Genomic DNA, 21,583 nt, shown 5'->3' with positions numbered 1-21,583 from the left:
GCTAGGGTTAGGCTTAGGGTTAGGGCTAGACCTAGGTATAGGGTTAGGGTTAGGGTTTGGGCTAGGGCTTGTGTTAGGGCTAGGGTTAGGGTTAGGGTTAGGGTACTGTAAGGGTTATGGTTAGGGCCAGTTTTAGGTTTAGGGCTAGAGCTAAGATTAGCATTAGGGTTAGGGTTAGGGTTAGTGCTAGGGTTAGGGCTAGGGTAGGGTTAGGTTTAGGGTTAGGGTAAGGTTAGGATTAGGGTTAGGGTCAGCGTTAGGGTTACGTCTAGTGCTAGGGCTAGGGTTAGGGCTATGTCTAGTGCTAGGGCTAAGGTTAGGGTTAGGGCTAGGACTAGTGCTAGGGCTAGGGTCAAGCTTAGGGTTAGGGCTAGGGCAAGGGTTAGGATTACTGCTAGGGTTAGGGTTAGGATTAGGGCTAAGGCTAGGGTTAGGGTTAGGGTTAGGTTAGGGTTAGGGTTAGGGCTAAGGTTAGGGTGAGGGTTAGAACCATTGTTAGGTTTAGTGCTAGGGCTAGTATTATGGTTAGGAATAGGGCTAAGTTTGTGGTTAGGATTAGGGTTACGGTTAGGGTTAGGGTTAGAGTTAGGTTTAGGGTTAGAGTTAGGTTTAGGGTTAGGGCTAGGGCTAGGATTAGGGTAGGGGCTAGGGCTAGGATTAGGGTAGGGGCTAGGACTAGTGTTAGGGTTAGGGTTAGTGTTAGGGTTAGGGTTAGGGCTATAGTAATGGTTAGGGTTAGGGCCTCGGTTGGTGTTAGGTTTAGAGCTAGGGCTAGCGTTAGGGTTAGGGTTAGAAGGGCTAGTGCTAGGGTTGGGGTTAGGGTTAGGGTTAGTGTTAGGGTAAGGGTTAGGGTTTGTGCCAGGTATAGGTTAGGGTTATGGCTAGGGCTAGGTTAAATGTTAGGGCTTGGGTTAGGGATAGGACTAGGGCTAGAGTTAGTGTTATGGTTAGGGCTAGTGCTAGGGGTAGGGTTAGCGTTAGGGCTAGGGCTAGGGCTAGGGTTATGGTTTTGCGTGATGGTTAGGGTTAGGGCTACGGAGAGTGCTACTGTTATGGTTAGAGTTACGGTTAAGGCTAGGGCTATGGTTAGGGCTAAGGCTAGGGTTACGGTTAGGGCTAGTGCTAGGTTTAGGTCTAGGGCTAGGGTTAGGGTTAGGGATATGGTTAGGATTAGGGTTGGAGTTAGGGCTAGGACTAGGGTTAGGGTTAGGTTTAGGGTTAGGGCTTGGGCTATGATTAGGGTTTGGGTTAGGGGTATGGCTATGTTTATGGTTACGTTTAGGGTTTTGACTTGAGATAGGGTTAGGGTTAGGGTTAGGGCTTGGTCTAGGATTAGGATAGGGGCTAGGGCTAGTCTTAGGTTTGGGTTGGGATAGGGCTAGGATAAGGGTTAGGGTTAATTTTAGGGTTAGTGCTAGGGCTATGGCTATGGCTAGGGTTAGGGTTAGGGCAAGGGTTAGGGTTAGGGTTATGGTTACAGCTAGGGGTAGTGTTAGGGTTAGGGTTAGGGCTATGGCTAGTGCTAGGACTAGGGTTAGGGTTAGGTTTAGGGTTAGGGCTTGGGCTATGATTAGGGTTTGGGTTAGGGGTATCCTATGTTTATGGTTACGTTTAGGGTTTTGACTTGAGATAGGGTTAGGGTTAGGGCTTGGTCTAGGATTAGGATAAGGGCTAGGGCTAGTCTTAGGTTTGGGTTGGGATAGGGCTAGGATAAGGGTTAGGGTTAATTTTAGGGTTAGTGCTAGGGCTATGGCTATGGCTAGGGTTAGGGTTAGGGCAAGGGTTAGGGTTAGGGTTAGGGTTACAGCTAGGGGTAGTGTTAGGGTTAGGGTTAGGGCTATGGCTAGTGCTAGGGCTAGGGTTAGGGTTAGGGCTAGTGTAAGGGTTAAGGTTATTGTTAGGGCTAGGGTTCAGGTTAGTGTTACGGCTAGGGTTAGTGTTAGTGTTAGGGTTAGGTTTAGATTTAGGAATAGGGTAAGTGTTAGGGTTAGTGCTAGGGCTAGGGTTTGGGTTAGGGATAGGGCTAGGAATAGTGCTAGGGCCAGGGTTAGTGTAAGAGTCAGGGCTAAGGTTAGTGTTAGGGTTATGCTTAGGGTTAGGTTTAGGGTTAGGTCTAGGGTAAGGGTTAGGGTTTAGGGCTAAGGCTAGGTTTAGGGTTAGGGTTAGGGTTAGGGCTAGGGTCAGGTTTAGGTTTAGGGTTAGGGCTAGGGCTAGGATATGGGTTAAGTTTAGGGTTAGGGCTAGGGCTAGTGCTAGGGCTAGGTTTAGGGTTAGGGTTAGTGCTAGTGTAAGTGCTAGGGTTAGGGTTAGGTTTAGGTCTAGGGTTAGTGCTAAGGCTAGGGTTAGGTAAGGGTTAGGGTTAGGTAAGGTTAGGGTCAGGGTTTGGGTTAGGGTTAGGGCTATGGCAAGGGTTAGGGTTAATTTTAGGGTTAGTGCTAGGGCTAGGTATAGGGTTAGGGTTAGGGTTTGTTCAAGGGCTAGTGTTAGGGCTAGGTTTAGGTTTAGGGTTAGGGCAGGGTATGGGTTATGTTTAGGGCCAGATTTTGGTTTAGGGCTAGAGCTAAGATTAGCGTCAGGGTTAGGGTTAGGGTTAGGGCTAGGGCTAGGGCTAGGTTTAGGTTAGGGTTAGGGTTAGGGCTAGGGCTAGGGTTAGTGATAGGTTTAGGTTTAGGGCTAGGTTTAGTACAAGGGTAAGGGTTAGGGCTAGTGTTAGGGCTAGGGTTAGGGCTAGGGTTGGAGTTACAGTTAGGGTTAGGATTAGGGTAGGGTTAGAGTTAGTGGCAGGGCTATGTTTCAGGTTAGGGTTAAGGTTAGGTATAGGACTAGGCTTAGGGTTAGGGTTAAGGTTAGGGCTAGGTTTAGGGTTGGTGTTAGGGTTAGGGAAAGATTTAGGGCTAGGGTTATGTTTAGGGTAAGGTTTAGGGTTAGGGTAGCGCTAGTTCTAGGTTTAGTGTCAGGGTTAGGGTTAGGTTTAGGGTTAGGGTTAGGTTTAGGGCTAGTGCTTGTTAGGATTAGGGTTAGGGTTAGTGTTAGGCCTAGGGCTAGGGTTTTTCTTAGGGTTAGGGTTAATTTTGTGTTAGGGTTAGGGTTAGGATTAGTGCTAGGGTTAGGGTTATGGTTAGGGTTATGGCTAGGGCTAAGGTTAGTTTTAGTGTTATGGTTAGTGCTATGGCTATGTTTAGGGTTAGCGTTAGGGTTAGGGCTAGGGTTAGGTTTAGGGCTATGGCTAGGGCTAGGGTTAGGTTTAGGCCTGGGGTTAGTTTTAAGGTTGGGTTAGGTCTAGGGTTAGGGTTAGGGTTAGGGCTAGGACTAGGGTTAGTGTTAGGGTTATGGTTAGGACTAGGTCAATGGTTAGTGATATGGTTAGGGCAAGGATAAGAATTTGGGTTAAGGTAGTGTTAGGGTTAGGTTTAGGGTTAGGGCTAGGGCTTGGCAAGGGTTAGAGCTAGGTTTAGGGTTAGGGTTAGGGTTAGGGCTAGGTATGGTTAGGTTTCGGTCTAGGGTTAGGGTTTGTCTTAGCGTTAGGGCTACGGTTAGGGTTATTGTTGTGTTTAAGGCTAGGGCTAGGTCTAGGGCATGGTTTCGGGTTAGGTTAAGGGTTAGGGTTAGGGCAAGGGCCAGGGCCAGGGCCAGTATTACAGTTAGAGCAAGGCTCCTCTTATCGTTAGGGATAGGGCTAGGACTAGGGCTGGTGTTAGGTTTAGGGTTAGGTTAGTTTAGGGTTAGGCTTAGGGTTAGCTTTAGGTGTAGACAAGCGTTAAGGTTATTGTTATTACTAGGGTTAGCAATAGGGTTAGGTTTAGGGCTAGCGCTAGCGCAAGGATTTGTGTTAGGGTTAGGGTTAGGGCTAGGACTATTGGTAGGACTAAGGTTAGGGTTAGGGTTATGATTACGGCTAAGGTTAGGGTTAGGGTTAGAGACAGGCTTAGGGATTTTGCTACCGGTAGTGTTAGGCTTAGGGTTAAGGTTAAGGATAGGGTTAGGGTTGGGGTTAGGGTTAGGGCTAGGGCAAGGGTTAGGGTTAGGGCTAGGGTTAGTGTTAGGATTAGGGCCAGGGGTAGTGTATTGGTTATGGTCAAGGTTAAGTTTAGGGTTAGGGTTGGGTTAGGGTTAGAGTTAGGGTTAAGGCTAGGGTCAGGAATAAGGTTAGGTTTAGGGTTAGGGTAGGGTTAGGGTTAGGGTTAGGGTTAGGGTCAGCGTTAGGGATACATCTAGTGCTAGGGCTAGGGTTAGGGCTATGTCTAGTGCTAGGCCTAAGGTTAGGGTTAGGGCTAGGACTAGTGCTAGGGCTAGGGTCAAGCTTAGGTTTAGGGTTAGGGCAAGGGTTAGGGTTACTGCTAGGGTTAGGGTTAGGATTAGGGCTAAGGATAGGGTTAGGGTTAGGGTTAGGTTAGGGTTAGGGTTAGGGCTAAGGTTAGGGTTAGGGTTAGAACCAGTGTTAGGCTTAGTACTAGGGCTAGTATTATGGTTAGGAATAGGGCTAAGTTTAGGGTTAGGATTAGGGTTACGGTTAGGGTTAGCGTTAGGGTTAGGGTTAGGTTTAGGGTTTTGGCTAGGGCTAGGATTAGGGTAGGGGCTAGGACTAGTGTTAGGGTTAGGGTTAGGGCTATAGTAATGGTTAAGGTTAGGTTAGGGCCTCAGTTTGTGTTAGAGATAGAGCTAGGGCCGGGCTGACTTTCCCCAATTGGTAGAGTTGGAAACATACTAGGGGATTCCAATTCAATCCCATCAAGGTGGCATGTGCCAATGCCATCTCACTATTCCAAGTGATCAATTTCAGTTCACAATTGATCATAATGAAAGGACTAAGAGTCAAAGGGAGCACATAAACAAGTCTAGTATCTGCTAACACTAACCGATAGAATAAATAAAGGGGAGAGTGATCCAACATGGGAAGTGAGATACTCAGCAGACTCATAGAATGGCGGATGTCCTAAATAGCACTCTGGCCTCAGAATCAGCCCTAAAGGCACTCGGATCTGGCTGAAAAGCCCATGAGAGTATTTCAGGCATGGAAAGCCAAGACACTCTGGCAAAAAGATCTCTGTGAGTGAGATCCCAGTGGAAAGAACAGGTCTTCAAAGAGGGAGGTGCCTTTCTCTGAAGGGAGGAGAGAACCTCCACTTTGACTATGACCTTGTCTAAACAAGATAAGAGTCGGAGAACTCAAGGGGCTTCCATAGCCTTGGAAACTCATGACTGGTGCATAGGGAGATTACTGATGCCATAAACAGGAGTGTCAATTTGTAAAGTCAACAACAGGAGTCACTGTGCACTTACTCCTCATGTAGGATCTCTGTCCTTAATGTGCTGTACACTGAGGCTTAATGCTATAACGAGTACTCAAACAGTATATTTCACTTTGTGTTTCTATGGGGGTGCAAACGATTGAAATCTTTACTTAATGTACACTAAACTGATCTTCTGTTAAAAAAAAAAAAAAGAAACTATCAATTCCCAACTTGACTCTCACTGGGATTAAACATGACAATAGGTCTGATCTGATTTCATCATCATTTAAAAAAAAATCATCTATTATTTTTCACTTTATGTTTCTGTGTGGGAACAAACTGTTGAAATCCTTACTTAAGGTATACTAAGCTGATCTTCTGTATACTAAGATAATCGAAAATGAATCTTGATGTGAATGGAAGGGGAGAGGGAGTGGGAAAGGGGAGGGTGGTGGGTGGGAGGGACGGTATGGGGGGGAAAGCCATTGTAACCCATGAGACGTACTTTGGAAATTTATATTCATTAAATAAAAGATAAAAAAAAAAAGAGATAGAGCTAGGGCTAGCGTTAGGGTTAGGGTTAGGGCTAGGGCTAGTGCTAGGGTTAGGGTTAGGGTTAGGGTTAGGGTTACAGTTAGGGTTAGGGTTAGTGCTAGGGTTATGGTTTGGGTTAGGGTTAGGGCTAGAATTAGGGCTAGAGGTAGGGATACGGTTAAGGTTTGGGTTAGGGTTAGGATAGGGCCATGGCAAGGGTTAGGTTTAGGGTGAGGATTAGGGTTAGAGCTAGTTTATGGTTAGGTTTCGGGCTAGTTATAGGGTTAGGTTTAGGATTAGGGTTAGGTTTAGTGTTAGGGCTAGTGCTACATATAGGGTAAGGGTTAGGATTAGGGATAGAGTTAGGGCTAGTGCTAGGTTTAATGTTAGGGTTAGGTTTAGGGATAGGGTTAGGATTAGGGTTGGAGTTAGGGCTAGGACTAGGGTTAGGGTCAGGTTTAAGGATAGGGCTAGGGCTATGGTTAGGGTTTGGGTTAGGGTTATGGCTATGTTTATGTTTACGTTTAGGGTTAGGACTTGAGTTAGGGTTAGGGTTAGGGTTGAGGCTAGGGCTAGTGTTAGGGTTGTGTTGGGTTAGGGCTAGGATAAGGTTTAGGGTTAATTTTAGGGATAGGGCTAGTGCTAGGGCTATGGTTAGGGTTAGGGTTAGGGTTAGGGTTAGGGCAAGGGTTAGGGTTAGGGTTAGGGTTAGGCTAGAGTAAGGATTAGGGTTAGTGTTAGAGCTAGGGTTAGGGTTAGGGTTACAGCTAGGGGTAATGTTAGGGTTAAGGTTAGGGCTAGGGCTAGTGCTAGGGCTAGGGTTAGGGATAGGGTTAGGGTTAGTGTAAGGGTTAAGGTTAGTGTTAGGTCTAGGGTTCAGATTAGTGTTACGGCTAGGGTTAGTGTTAGTGTTAGGGTTAGGGATAGGTTTAGGAATAGGGTAAGTGTTAGGGTTAGTTGAAGGGCTAGGTGTTGGGTTAGGGTTAGGGCTAGGGATAGTGCTAGGGCCAGGGTTAGGGTTAGAGTCAAGGCTATGGTTAGTGTTAGGGTTATGGTTAGGGTTAGGTTTAGGGTTAGGGCTAGGGTAAGGGTTAGGGTTTAGGGCTAGGGCTAGGTTTAGGGTTAGGGTTAGGTTTTGGGTTAGGGCTAGTGCTAGGGTTAGGGTTAGGGCTAGGGCTAGTGCTAGGGCTAGGTTTAGGGTTAGGGTTAGTGCTAGTGTAAGTGCTAGGGTTAGGGTTAGGTTTAGGGCTAGGGTTAGTGCTAAAGCTAGGGTTAGGTTAGGGTTAGGTTTAGGTTTAAGGTTAGGGTCAGGCTTTGGGTTAGGGTTAGGGCTAGGGCAAAGGTTATGGTTAATTTCAGGGTTAGGGCTAGTGCTAAGGCTAGGGTTAGGGTTCGGGTAAGGGTTAGGTTTAGGGTTAGGGCTAGTGCTAGGGCCAAGGTTATGGTTAGGGCTAGGTCTAGGTTTAACGTTATTGCTAGAGCTAGGGTTAGATTTAGGGCTAGGGCTTGGGCTAGGGTTAAATTTAGGATTAGGGTTATCTTACGGCTAAGGTTAGGGTTAGTGTTGGGGTTAGGTCTAGAGCTAGGACTTGGGTTAGTGTTAGGGTTAGGATTAGGGTTAGGGTTAGGGTTAGGTTTAGGTCTAGACTAGGGCTAGGATTAGGGTTACGGTTAGGGCAAGGGCTATTGCTAGGTTTAGGTTAGGGTTAGGATTAGGGTTAAGGCTAGGTTAGGGTTAGGTTTAGAGCCAGGGTTAATGTGAGTGCTTGGGCTAGTGTTATAATTAGCGTTAGGGCTAAGGTTAGGGTTAGGGTTGGCATTAGGGTTAGGGTAGTATTAGGGGTTAGGGTTAGGGTTGCAGTTAGGTTTGGGTTAGGGATAGGTTAGGGTTAGGGCTAGGGCTAGTGCTAGGGCTATGATTAGGGTTAGGGTTAGGGCTAGGGTAAGGTTTAGGGTTAGGGTTTGGGGCAGTGTTAGGGTTAGGGCTAGTGCTAGGGCCAAGGTTATGGTTAGGGCTAGGTCTAGGTTTAGGGTTAGGATTAGGGCTAGTGTAAGTGCTAGGGTTAGGTTTATCTTTAGGGCTATGTCTAGTGCTAGGGCTAGGGTTAGGGTTAAGGTTAGGGCTAGGGCTTGTGCTAGGTCTAGGGTCAAGGTTAGGGTTAGGGCTATGGCAAGGTTTAGTGTTAGGGTTAGGTTTAGGTTTAGGGCAATGGTCATGGTCAGTGTTAGGGTTAGAGCCAGGGTTAGGGTTAGGGTTAGAGCTAGATCTAGGTTTAGGGTTAGTGTTAGGCCTAGGGATAGTGCTATGGCTAGGGTTAGGGTTAGGGTTAGGGTTAAGTTTTGTGCGAGGGTTACGGTTAGGTTTAGTATAGGGTTAGTGCTGGGCTAGGGTTGGAGTTAGGGTTTGGGTTAGGGTTAGGGTAAGAGTTAGTGTTAGGTCCAAGGATAGGGTTAGTGTTATTGCTAGGGCCAAGTTAAGAGTTAGGGTTAGGGTTACAGTTTGGGTTAGGTTTAGGGTTAGGGTTAGGGCTAGAGCTAGGTTTAACGTTATTGCTAGAGCTAGGGTTAGATTTAGGGCTAGGGCTTGGGCTAGGGTTAAGTTTAGGATTAGGGTTATCTTACGGCTAAGGTTAGGGTTAGTGTTGGGGTTAGGTCTAGAGCTAGGACTTGGGTTAGTGTTAGGGTTAGGATTAGGGTTAGGGTTAGGGTTAGGTTTAGGTCTAAACTAGGGCTAGGATTAGGGTTACGGTTAGGGCAAGGGCTATTGCTAGGTTTAGGTTAGGGTTAGGATTAGGGTTAAGGCTAGGTTAGGGTTAGGTTTAGAGCCAGGGTTAATGTGAGTGCTTGGGCTAGTGTTATAATTAGCGTTAGGGCTAAGGTTAGGGTTAGGGTTGGCATTAGGGTTAGGGTAGTATTAGGGGTTAGGGTTAGGGTTGCAGTTAGGTTTGGGTTAGGGATAGGTTAGGGTTAGGGCTAGGGCTAGTGCTAGGGCTATGATTAGGGTTAGGGTTAGGGCTAGGGTAAGGTTTAGGGTTAGGGTTTGGGGCAGTGTTAGGGTTAGGGCTAGTGCTAGGGCCAAGGTTATGGTTAGGGCTAGGTCTAGGTTTAGGGTTAGGATTAGGGCTAGTGTAAGTGCTAGGGTTAGGTTTATCTTTAGGGCTATGTCTAGTGCTAGGGCTAGGGTTAGGGTTAAGGTTAGGGCTAGGGCTTGTGCTAGGTCTAGGGTCAAGGTTAGGGTTAGGGCTATGGCAAGGTTTAGTGTTAGGGTTAGGTTTAGGTTTAGGGCAATGGTCATGGTCAGTGTTAGGGTTAGAGCCAGGGTTAGGGTTAGGGTTAGAGCTAGATCTAGGTTTAGGGTTAGTGTTAGGCCTAGGGATAGTGCTATGGCTAGGGTTAGGGTTAGGGTTAGGGTTAAGTTTTGTGCGAGGGTTACGGTTAGGTTTAGTATAGGGTTAGTGCTGGGCTAGGGTTGGAGTTAGGGTTTGGGTTAGGGTTAGGGTAAGAGTTAGTGTTAGGTCCAAGGATAGGGTTAGTGTTATTGCTAGGGCCAAGTTAAGAGTTAGGGTTAGGGTTACAGTTTGGGTTAGGTTTAGGGTTAGGGTTAGGGCTAGAGCTAGGTTTAACGTTATTGCTAGAGCTAGGGTTAGATTTAGGGCTAGGGCTTGGGCTAGGGTTAAGTTTAGGATTAGGGTTATCTTACAGCTAAGGTTAGGGTTAGTGTTGGGGTTAGGTCTAGAGCTAGGACTTGGGTTAGCGTTAGGGTTAGGATTAGGGTTAGGGTTAGGGTTAGGTTTAGGTCTAGACTAGGGCTAGGATTAGGGTTACGGTTAGGGCAAGGGCTATTGCTAGGTTTAGGTTAGGGTTAGGATTAGGGTTAAGGCTAGGTTAGGGTTAGGTTTAGAGCCAGGGTTAATGTGAGTGCTTGGGCTAGTGTTATAATTAGCGTTAGGGCTAAGGTTAGGGTTAGGGTTGGCATTAGGGTTAGGGTAGTATTAGGGGTTAGGGTTAGGGTTGCAGTTAGGTTTGGGTTAGGGATAGGTTAGGGTTAGGGCTAGGGCTAGTGCTAGGGCTATGATTAGGGTTAGGGTTAGGGCTAGGGTAAGGTTTAGGGTTAGGGTTTGGGGCAGTGTTAGGGTTAGGTTTAGGGCTAGGGTTAGTGTTAGGTTTAGGGTTAGGGTTTGGGCCTGGGTTAGGGTTAGGGTTAAGGCTAGGGTTGGTGTTAGGTTTAGGGTTTGGGCTAGGGTGAGGGTTAGGGTTAAGGCTAGGGTTAGTGTTAGGTTTAGGGTTTGGGCTGGGGTGAGGGTTAGGGTTAGAGCCAGGGTTAGTGTTAATGCTAGGGCTAGTGTTATGGTTAGGGATATGGTAAGGGTTGGAATTAGGGTTAGGTTAGGGTTAAGGTTAGATATAGGGGTTAGGATTAGGGTTAAGGTTAGCGTTAGGGTTAGGGTTACTGTTAGGGTTACGGTTAGGGCTAAGGTTAGGTTTAGGGTTAGGGCTAGGGCTAGGGCTAGGGTTAATATTAGGGTTAGGGTTAAGGCTAGGGCTAGTGCTAGGGCTAGGGTTAGGGTTAGTGTTAGAGCTAGGGTAAGGGATAGGGTAGGGTTTAGGGCCAGGATTAGGGTTAGGGTTAGGCCTAGGGCAAGGTTTAGGGTTATGTTAAGGGTTAGGGTAAGTGCTAGAGATAGGGTTAGGTTTAAGGTTAGGGTCAGGGTTAGGGTTAGGATTAGGGGCAGGGTTAGGATGAGGGTTAGGTTAGGGCTAGGGTTAGGGTTCGGTTTAGGGCTGTGGCTAGGGCTAGGGTTCGGGTTAGGATTAGGGTTTCGGCTAGGGTAAGGGTCAGGGTTAGGGCCAGTGTTAGGTTTTGGGTTAGAGCTAGGGTTAGGGTTAGGGTTAGGGTTAGGGCTAGTGCAAGGTTTAGGGTTAGGGTTAGGGCTAAGTCTAGGGCTAGGGTTAGTGTTAGGTTTAGGGTTATTTTTAGGTTTAGGGCTAGGTTAAGGATTAGGGTTAGGGCTAGGGCTAGGCTAGGTATAGGGCTAGTGCAAGGGATAGGGTTAGGGTTAGGATTAGGGCTTGTGTAAGTGTTAATGCTAGGGCTAGTATTATGCTTAGGGTTAGGTCTAAGTAAGGGTTAGGGTAGGGTTTAGGGTTAGGGTTAGTTTTACGTTAAGGGCTATGGATAGGGTTAGCGTTAGGCCTAGGGCTAGTGCTAGGGTTAGGGTTAGGGTTAGGGTAGGGTTTTGGCTAGGGCTAGTGCTAGGGCTAGGGTTATGGTTAGGTTCAGGTCTAGGGTTTGGGTTAGGGTAAGCTTTAGGGCTAATTCTAGGGTTAGGGTTAGGGTTAGGGCTACGGCTAGTGTTAGGTTAGGGCTAGGGTTAGGGTTAGGGCTAGAGCTAGGGTTATGGTTACGTTTAGGGTTAGGGCTAGGGCTAGGGTTAGGGTTATGGCTAGTGCTCTGGTTATGTTTAGGGCTAGGGTTAGGTTTATCACTAGATCTAGGGTTAGGGTTAGGGTTAGGTTTAGGGTTAGGGCTAGGGCTAGGGTTAGATTTAGGGCTAGTGCTAGGGTTAGGGTTAGGGTTAGGATTAGGGTTAGAGCTAGGGCTAGTGTTAGGGTTAGGGTTATGGTTATGGTTTGGGCTAGGGCTAGGGTTAGTACTAGGGTTAGGTTTAGGGCTCTGGCTATGTTTAGTGTTAGGGTTAAGTTAGGGCTAGTGTTAGGTTTAGGGTTAGTGTAGGGCTAGGCTTAGCATTAGAATTAGGTCTAGGGTTAGGGTTAGGTTTGAGGTTAGGGCTAGGACCAGGGTTAGGTTAAGATTGGGGATAGGTCTAGGGCTATGTTTAGGTTTAGGCTTAGGACTCTGGCTAGGTCTATGTTTAGGATTAGGCTTAGGACTAGGGTGAGGGTTTAGGGTTAGGGCTAGGGCTAGGACTAGTGCTAGGCTAGGGTTAGGTTAGTGTTAGGGTTATGGTAAGGGTTAGGGTTAGGGCTAGGGCTGGTGAAGGGCTATGGTAAGGGTTAGGGTTAGGGTTAGGGCCACATTTAAGGTTATGGTTAGGGCTAGGTTTAGGTTTAGGGTTAGGGCTATGATTAGGGTTAGGTTAGAGCCAGGGTTAGGGTTATTGCTAGGGGTAATGTTAGGGTTAGTGTTAAGGTTAAGGTTAGGGTTAGGGTTGGGGTTTTGTTTAGGGTTAGGGGTTTGGGTTAGGGTTAGAAATAGGTTTATAGCTAGGGCTAGTGCTAGGGTTAGGGTTAGTTTAGGGCTAGGGTAAGGGTTAGGCTTAGGGTAGGGCTAGGGTTAGGGTTAGGTTTGTGGCTAGGTCTAGAGCTAGTTTTAGTTTTACAGTTAGGGTAGGGTCAGGGTTAGGGCTAGCGTTAGGGTTCTGATTGGGGTTTGGGCTAGGGCTAGGGTTATGGCTAGGGATAGGGTTAGGGTTAGGACTAGGGTAAGGGTTAGGTTTAGGGTTAGAGCTAGGGTTAGGGTTAGAGTTAGGGCTAGGGCTAGGTTTAGGGGTATAGCTAGGCTAAGGGTAATGGTTAGGGCTAGGGTTAGGGTTACAAATAGTGTTAGGATTAGGGTTAGGGCTAGGGCTGTGGTTAGGGTTAGTGTTAGGGCTACGGTTAGTGTTAGCGTTGGGGTTAAGGCTAGGGATAGGTTTAGGGTTTTTTTTTAACTTTTAATTTCCTTTGGGTAAATTCCAAGAAGTGGGATGGCTGGGTCGAACGGTAGGGTTATATTCAGGTTTCTGAGGAATCTCCAGATTAATGAATATAAATTTCCAAAGTACAGCTTATGGATTACAATGGCTTCCCCCCATACCGTCCCTCCCACCCACAACCCTCCCCTTTCCCACTCCCTCTCCCCTTCCATTCACATCAAGATTCATTTTTGATTCTCTTTATATACAGAAGATCAGTTTAGCATACATTAAGTAAAGATTTCAACAGTTTGCTCCCACACAGAAACATAAAGTAAAAAATAATCGATGATTTTTTAAATGATGATGAAATCAGATCAGACCTATTGTCATGTTTAATCCCAGTGAGTCAAGTTGGGAATTGATAATTTTCTTTTCTTTTCTTTTTCTTTTTTTTTTTTTTTTTTTACAGAAGATCAGTTTAGTATACATTGAGTAAAGATTTGAACAGTTTGCACCCCCAATAGAAACACAAAGTGAAATATATTGTTTGAGTACTCGTTATAGCATTAAATCTCAATGTACAGCACACTAAGGACAGAGATCCTACATGAGGAGTAAGTGCACAGTGACTCCTGTTGTTGACTTTACAAATTGACATTCCTGTTTATGGCATCAGTAATCTCCACATGCTCCAGTCATGAGTTTCCAAGGCTATGGAAGCCCCTTGAGTTCTCTGACTCTTATCTTGTTTAGACAAGGTCATAGTGAAAGTGGAGGTTCTCTCCTCCCTTCATAGAAAGGTACCTCCTTCTTTGAAGACCTGTTCTTTCCACTGGGATCTCACTCACAGAGATCTTTCATTTAGGTCTTTTTTTTTTGCCAGAGTGTCTTGGCTTTCCATGCCTGAAATACTCTCATGGGCTTTTCAGCCAGATCGGAATGCCTTTAGGGCTGATTCTGAGGCTAGAGTGCTGTTTAGGACATCCGCCGTTCTATGAGTCTGCTGAGTATCTCGCTTCCCATGTTGGATCACTCTCCCCTTTATTTATTCTATCGGTTAGTATTAGCAGGTACTAGACTTGTTTATGTGCTCCCTTTGACTCTTATTCCTTTCACTACGATCAATTGTGAACTGAAATTGATCACTTGGAATAGTGAGATGGCATTGGTACATGCCACCTTGATGGGATTAAATTGGAGTCCCCTGGTATGTTTCTAACTCTACCATTTGGGGCAAGTCATCTTGAGCATGTCCCAAATTGTCCATCTCTTCCCTCTCTTATTCCCACTCTTATGTTTAACAGGGATCACATTTCAGTTAAATTTGAACACTTAAGAATAACTGTGTATTAATTACAGAATTAAACCAGTCATATTAAGTAGAACAGACAAAAAAAAAATCTACTAAGAGTGATAATGTATGAAGCTGTTCATTAACAGTCAGGGCTATGCTGATCCAGTCAGTATTTCTCATAGTGTCCATTTCACTTCAGGAGGTTTCCTTTTTGGTGTTCAGTCAGTTGTCACTGATCAGGGAGAACATATGGTATTTGTCCCTTTGGGACTGGCTTATTTCACTCAGCATGATGTGTTACAGATTCCTCCATTTTGTTGCAAATGACTGGATTTTGTTGTTTCTTACTGCGGTATAGTTTTCTAAAGAGTACATATCCCATAATTTCTTTATCCAATCTACCATTGATGGGCATTTAGGTTGGTTCCAGGTCTTGGCTATTGTGAATTGTGCTGCAATAAACGTTAGGGTGCAGACCACTTTTTTGTTTGCCAATTTAATTTCCTTTGGGTAAATTCCAAGGAGTGGGATGGCTGGGTCGAACAGTAGGGTTATCTTCAGGTTTCTGAGGAATCTCCAGACTGACTTCCACAGTGGCTTGACCAGTTTGCATTCCCACCAACAGTGGGTTAGTGTCCCTTTTTCCCCACATCCTCGCCAGCATCTGTTGTTGGTAGATTTGTGTATGTGAACCATTCTAACCGGGTTGAGGTGAAACCTCATTGTGGTTTTGATTTGCATTTCCCTGATTGCTAGTGACCTTGAACATATTTTCATGTGCCTGTTGTCCATTTGGATTTCCTCTTTTGAAAAATGTCTATTGAGGTCCTTGGCCCATCTCTTAGTTGGGTTGTTTGTTTTCTTGTTGTGGAGAGTCTTGATCTCTTTGTAGATTCTGGTTATTAACCCTTTATCTGTTGCATAGTTTGCAAATATTTTTTCCCATTCTGTCGGTTGTCTCTTCACTCTCCTGACTGTTTCTTTTGCAGTACAGAAACTTCTCAATTTGATTCAATTCCAATAGTTGATTTTGGCTTTGGCTGCCTGTGCCTCCTGGGTTTTTTTCCAGAAACTCTTTGCCTGTGCCAATATCTTGAAGGGTTTCTCCAATGTTCTCTAATAACTTGATGATGTCAGGTCATAGATTTAGGTCTTTAATCCATGTTGAGTGGATTTTTGTGTAAGGTGTAAGGTAGGGGTCTTGCTTCATGATTCTGCACGTGGAAATCCAGTTTTCCCAGCACCATTTATTGAATAGACTGTCCTTACTCCAGGAATTGGTTTTAGATCCTTGATCAAATATAAGTTGGCTGTAGATGTTTGGGTTGATTTCTGGAGTTTAAATTCTGTTCCATTGGTCTATCCATCTGTTTCTGTACCAGTACCATGTTGTATTGATTACAACTGCCCTGTAGTATGTCCAGAAATCTGGTATTGTGATGCCTCCGGCTTTGTTTTTGTTGTACAAGATTGCTTTAGCTATTCGAGGTCTCTTGTGCCTGCATATGAATTTCAGCATCATTTTTTCTAGATCTGAGAAGAATGTCTTTGGTATCTTGATTGGGATTGCATTGAATCTATAAATTGCTTTTGGGAGAATGGACATTTTGATGATATTGTTTCTTCCAATCCATGAGCATGGAAGATTTTTCCATTTCTTGGTATCCTCTTCTATTTCTTTCTTTAAGGTTTTGTAATTTTCATCGTAGAGATCTTTAACGTCCTTGGTTAAGTTTATTCCAAGGTATTTGATTGTTTTTGTAGCTATTGTGAATGGGATTGATCTTAGAAGTTCTTCCTCAGCCATGGCATTGTCTGTGTATACAAAGGCTGTTGATTTTTGTGCATTGATTTTATACCCTGCTACTTTGCCAAAATCTTCTATGAGTTCCAATAGTCTCTTAGTAGAGTTCTTTGGGTCCCCTAAATAAAGAATCATGTCATCTGCAAAGAGGGATAGTTTGAGTTCTTCCTTCCCAATTTGTATCCCTTTAATTTCTTTTTCTTGCCTAATAGCTCTGGCTAGAACCGCCAGAACTATACTGAATAGCAGTGGTGAGAGTGGACATCCCTGTCTGGTCCCAGATCTCAATGGAAATGCTTCCAACTTTTCCCCATTCAATAGGATGTTGGCTGTGGGTTTTTCATAGATTGCTTTGATTGTATTGAGGAATGTTCCTTCCATACCCAGTTTGCTTAGAGTTTTCATCATGAACGGGTGTTGTATTTTATCAAATGCTTTCTCTGCATCTATTGAGATAATCATATGGTTTTTCTTCTGCATTCTGTTAATGTGGCGTATCACATTGATTGTTTTGCACACATTAAGCCATCCCTGCATACCAGGGATAAATCCCACTTGGTCTGGGTGGATGATCTTTCTGATGTGTTGTTGCATTCTATTGGCGAGAATTTTATTGAGGATTTTTGCATCTATGTTCATCAGGGATATTGCTCTGTAATTCTCTTTCAATGCTGCATCTTTTTCCGGCTTAGGAATTAAGGTGATGCTGGCTTCATAGAAAGAATTTGGGAGGATTCCCTCTTCTTTGATTGTTCTGAATAGTGTGAAAAGAATTGGACTTAGTTCTTCTTTAAATGTCTGGTAGAATTCAGCAGTGAATCCATCTGGTCCTGGGCTTTTCTTTGTTGGGAGGGCCTTTATTACTGTTTCAATTTCTGTCTCAGTTATGGGTCTGTTTAGGTATTCGATGTCTTCCTGGTTCAATTTAGGTAGGTTGCATGTGTCCAGGAATCTATCCATTTCTGATAGGTTTCCCTGTTTGCTGGCATACAAGTCCTTGTAGTAATTTCTGATGATTCTTTTTATTTCTGTGGTGTCTGTTGTTACGTTTCCTTTTTCATCTCTGATTTTATTGATTTGGGTCTTTTCTCTTCTTTTTTTAGTTAGTTGGGCCAATGGGGTGTCAATTTTGTTTATTTTTTCAAAAAACCAGCTCCTCGTTTGGCTGATTTTTTGTAATGTTTTTCTTGATTCAATCCTGTTGATTTCTTCTCTGATTTTAATTATTTCTCTTCTCCTACTAGATTTGGGTCTGGTTTGCTGTAGGTTTTCTAGATCCTTGAGGTGAATTGAAAGCTCATCTAGTTGGTGCCTTTCCAATTTCTTGATGTAGGCACCTATTGATATAAACTTTCCTCTTAACACTGCTTTTGCTGCGTCCCATAAGTTTTGGTATGTTGTGCTGTTATCCTCATTTACTTCCAGAAAGTTTTTGATTTCTCTTTTGATTTCTTCTATGACCCATTGTTCATTCAGGAGCATGTTGTTCAATCTCCATGTGTTTGCGTATGCTCTAGGGATTCCTGAGTTGCTAATTTCCAACTTCATTCCTTTATGGTCTGAGAAGCTGCATGGTATGATTCTAATTCTTTTGAATTTGCTGAGACTCGCTTTATGGGCTAGTATGTGGTCAATCCTAGAGAAGGTTCCAAGTACTGCTGAGAAGAATGTAAAATCTTTAGCTGTAGGATTGAAAGTTCTGTATATATCTGTTAGATCCATTTGGGCTATAGTGTCGTTTAAATCTACTGTATCCTTGTTGATCTTCTGTCCTATTGATCTGTCTATTTCTGAGAGTGGAGTATTGAAGTCCCCCAGTACTATTGTATTGGGGTCTAAGTCTCCCTTTAAGTCCGTTAACAAATCTTTTAGATAAACCGGTGCCCTGTAGTTAGGTGCATATACATTGATAATTGTTATATCTTCCTGTTGAATTGATCCCTTAATCATTATGTAGTGTCCCTCTTTGTCTCTCTTAACGGTTTTTGTGGTAAAGTTTATGGTGTCTGATATTAAGATGGCTACGCCCGCTCTTTTTTCATTTCTGTTGGCATGGTATATCTTTTTCCAGCCTTTCACTTTCAGTCTGTATGGATCTTTGTTGGAAAGATGTGTTTCTTGTAAGCAGCAAATAGATGGGTTTTGTTCCTTAACCCAATCAGCCAAACGGTGTCTTTTAACTGGACAGTTCAGGCCATTCACGTTCAATGTGATTAATGAAAAGTGGTAACTTTGCCCTGCCATTTGCCAAAGATAAGTTCTAATATATGCTTTGAATTCCCTGTGATTTTTTGCTGTGAGGTTTCCTTCCTTGGTTTCCTTCCTTTACCTTCTTTCATATTGATGACCGTGTTTCTTTGTTTCTGTGTGTAACACATCTTTAAGCATCTTTTGCAGGGCTGGACGAGTGGCAACAAATTCTTTCAATTTCTGTTTGCTATGAAAAGTCTTTATTTCACCTTCATTCACAAATGATAGCTTTGCAGGATATAATATTCTGGGCTGGCAGTTGTTCTCTCTTAGTACCTGAGCTATATCTCACCATTCCCTCCTAGCTTGTAGGGTTTCTGATGAGAAGTCAGCTGTGAGTCTGATTGGAGATCCTCTGAGAGTAATCTGACGTTTCTCTCTTGCACATTTTAGGATCTTTTCTTTATGTTTCACTGTGGAGAGTTTAATTACAACGTGTCGTGGTGAGGATCTCTTTTGGTCGTGTTTATTAGGGGTTCTGTGAGCTTCCTGTACTAGGATGTCTCTGTCCTTCTCCAAACCTGGGAAATTTTCTGCTAATATCTCACTAAAAAGGCCTTCTAATCCTTTCTCCCTCTCCATGCCTTCAGGAACTCCTAGAACCCGAATGTTGGTTTTTTTAATAGTATCCTGAAGATTCCCGAGAATATGTTTTAGATTTCCAATTTCCTCATATTTTCTTTGGTTTGACTGTATCCTTTCCTGTTCTCTGTCTTCTAAGTCCGATATTCTCTCTTCTGCTTCACCCATTCTGTTTGTAAGGCTCTCTATTGTGTTTTTCATTTGATCTATTGAATTCTTCACTTCAGTCACTATCCCAGTTTCCTGTTGTACTAGTTGTTTCGTTTCATTTTGATTCCTCCTTAATATTTCATTTTCACGAGAGAGATTTTCTATCTTGTCCATTAAGGATTTCTGTAGTTCAAGAATTTGTTTTTGAGAACTTCTTAATGTTCTTATCAATTTTTTGAGATCTGCTTCTTGCATTTATTCTAACTCATCATCCTCATAATCTTGAATTGGGGTGTCTTTTTCATTTGAGGGCTTCATGGTGACTTCCTTGTTTTTATTACCTTGGTTTTTGCGTTTGTTATTTGGCATATTGGAGATATTTGGTTTCTTCACTGTGGTGCTTTTTCTTGTTATACTATGACTCTAGATTAAGTGGACTATCTGTTTTTGATGGAGCCTTAGGGCTTGAGATGGGTGTGGCCTGAGAGCTCTGTTTGGTGTGCCAAAGGTGACACTCCCAGGTTAGGCGTGGTAAACCTCTCTCTCTCTCTCTTTCTTTTTTTTTTTTGATTCAAAAGGGAAGTAATTCCGCACAGCTGAATGAAGTTGGAGGTAGTTAGCAGGCAAATGATATACCCGCAGGAGCCAGAGATCAGAAGCTCTTTCCCAAGGACCACACAGGGAATCTGTTCGGCCCTCAGCGTGGGCTCAAATTTTCCTTCAGTCTCCCACTGGGTTGCCAAAGTTACGGAATTGTAGCGTCTCTGGAGAGTGCTCACGTGAATTCCGTGAGTTCTCTCCCCCACTGTCTCTTTTTTCACAGTCTCAGTTCAGTAGCACCACAAATTTACTAGGTTCTAATCTCCTGTTAATTCGCCCCACCCAGAGTCAGGCTTTTCTGCTAGGCTCAGGGCCGGTGCAGACCTGAGGTCGCTCTGCTTATGACGTATGTTGAAGATGGCGCCTGCTCTTTGTCTTGCTCACCCTTGAGAGGTGAGCGGAGAGAGAGAAACCCGTGTCCGTACCAGTCACCTCTCTCTCTCTTTCAGTTAGCTTGGTGAAGTCCCCCCCCGGGGGTAGTTCCCTCTAGTCTCCTCTCTCCGCTTGCCTGCCGGTGTCTCGGGCTATTGAAGTTCGGCTCACCTCGCGTTCCAGCAGCTCAGTCCCACGGCTCGGCTTGCGCAGCTCCAGTTTCTCAATTCTTCCACCTTCCTCAAGGAGTGGCCCGGCTTGCTGCGTTGCTGGCGCACGGAGCTGCTGTCCGACTCTGCCTCCACCTCCCAGGCGCATCGCCCCGCTGTGGCTGGCCCGCGCTCCCCACCCTCTTCCTCTGCTCTTCGCGCTGCGATTAGCTGAGGGCGGCCCCGGGCAGCAGGCGACCCGACCAGGGTCCGGTCCCGGCCCCGGCCCGCGCGCCAGAGTTTAGAGTTTTGAATGAATTTTAGCATGTAACATTTCTGTTGCCTGCCGAAAAACGCTAATTGGCCCTATATGGATTAAAATCCTTCACACATTCGAGTTCTATATGCAGAAAGCATCAGAAACAAGAGCAAATATGATATTTGTGTTTGTAAACATGACATGGACCCACATGCTGAAGAGAAAGATTTGCTTTCCTCCAAAACCACTTTGACAGTGATTTTTTGGTTAAATTTCACCCGAATTCCACACCTCTTTCTCCAGATATGCCTGGATGAAAGCAGAAGTATCTGGTGTGTTTGGCTATCTCATTCCCAGATCTTGCTACAACCTCTGGGTTTGATTGTGTCCTGTGGGCATTATCTACAAAGTTTATGGTTTGGAATGAATTTTAGCTTGCAACTTTTTGTTTTCTGCTGACAAGCGCTAACTGGTTACATTTGGAGTCACATCCTACACACATTTACATTTTCTAGGCAGAAAGTTTCCCAAACCAGAACAAACATGATATTTGTGTTTCTAAACATGACATGGATCCACTTGCCGAAGAGAAAGATGGTGCTTTTCTCCAAAACCACTTTGATGGGGATTTTGTGGTGAAATTTCACAAAAATTTAACACCACTTTGTCCGGATATGCCTGGATGTAAGCAGAAATATCTGGTGTGTTGTGGCTATCTCAATCCAAGTCCTTGCTACAGCCTCTGTGTTTGTGTTTTCTGGAAATGATCTACAGAGTTTATGGTTTAGAATGAATTTTAGGATGCAACTTTTTGTTTTCTGCTGGTAAATGCTAATTGGTTACATTTGGATTCACATCCTCCACACATTAACATTTTCTAGTCAGAAAGCTTCAGAAACTGAGCAAACATGATATATGTGTTTCTAAACATGACATGGATCCATTTGCCTAAGAGAAAGATTGTGCTTTCCTCCAAAACCAATTTGATGGTGATTTTGCAGTGAAATTTCACAAAACTTCCACACCACTTTTGTGGATATGCCTGGATGAAAGCAGAAATATGTGGTGTGTTGTGGCTATCTCAATCTGAGATCTTGCTACAGCCTCTGTGTTTGTTTGTGTTCTGTGGGCATTATCTACAGAGTTTACAGTTTGGAATGGATTTTACACGCAACTTTTTGTTTTCTGCCAGGAAACACTAATTGGTTCCACATGGATTCAATTCCTCCACCCATTCGAGTTTTCTAGGCAGAAAGCTTCAGAAACCCAAGAAAACATGCTATTTTTGTTTGTAAACATGACATTGGATCCACTTGCCGACACAGATTGTGCTTTTCTCCAAAACCACTTTGACGGTGATTTTTTGGTTAAATTTCACCTGAATTCCACAACAATTTTCCGGATATTCCTGGATGAAAGCAGAAATATCTGGTGTGCTGTGGCTATCTCAATCCTAGATCTTGCTACAGCCTCTGTGTTTGTTTGTGTTTTCTGGACATGAACTATGGACTTTAAGCTTTTCAATGAATTGTAGCTTGGATCCTTTTCTTTTCTGCCTCGAAATGCGAATTTGTTCAACATGAAGTCAATTCCTCCACACATTGAGTTTTCTAGGCAGAAAGCTTCAGAAACCAGAGCAAACATGATATTTGTGTTTGTAAACATGACATTGGATCCACTTGCCGAAGAGAAAGATTGGGCTTTTCTCCACAACCACTTT

Source organism: Oryctolagus cuniculus, chromosome 19 (genome assembly GCF_051225735.1).
Source record: "Oryctolagus cuniculus isolate XC-2025 breed Fujian yellow rabbit chromosome 19, ASM5122573v1, whole genome shotgun sequence".
Lineage (NCBI taxonomy): Eukaryota > Metazoa > Chordata > Mammalia > Lagomorpha > Leporidae > Oryctolagus > Oryctolagus cuniculus.
Note: the sequence above shows the minus strand (reverse complement) of the source record.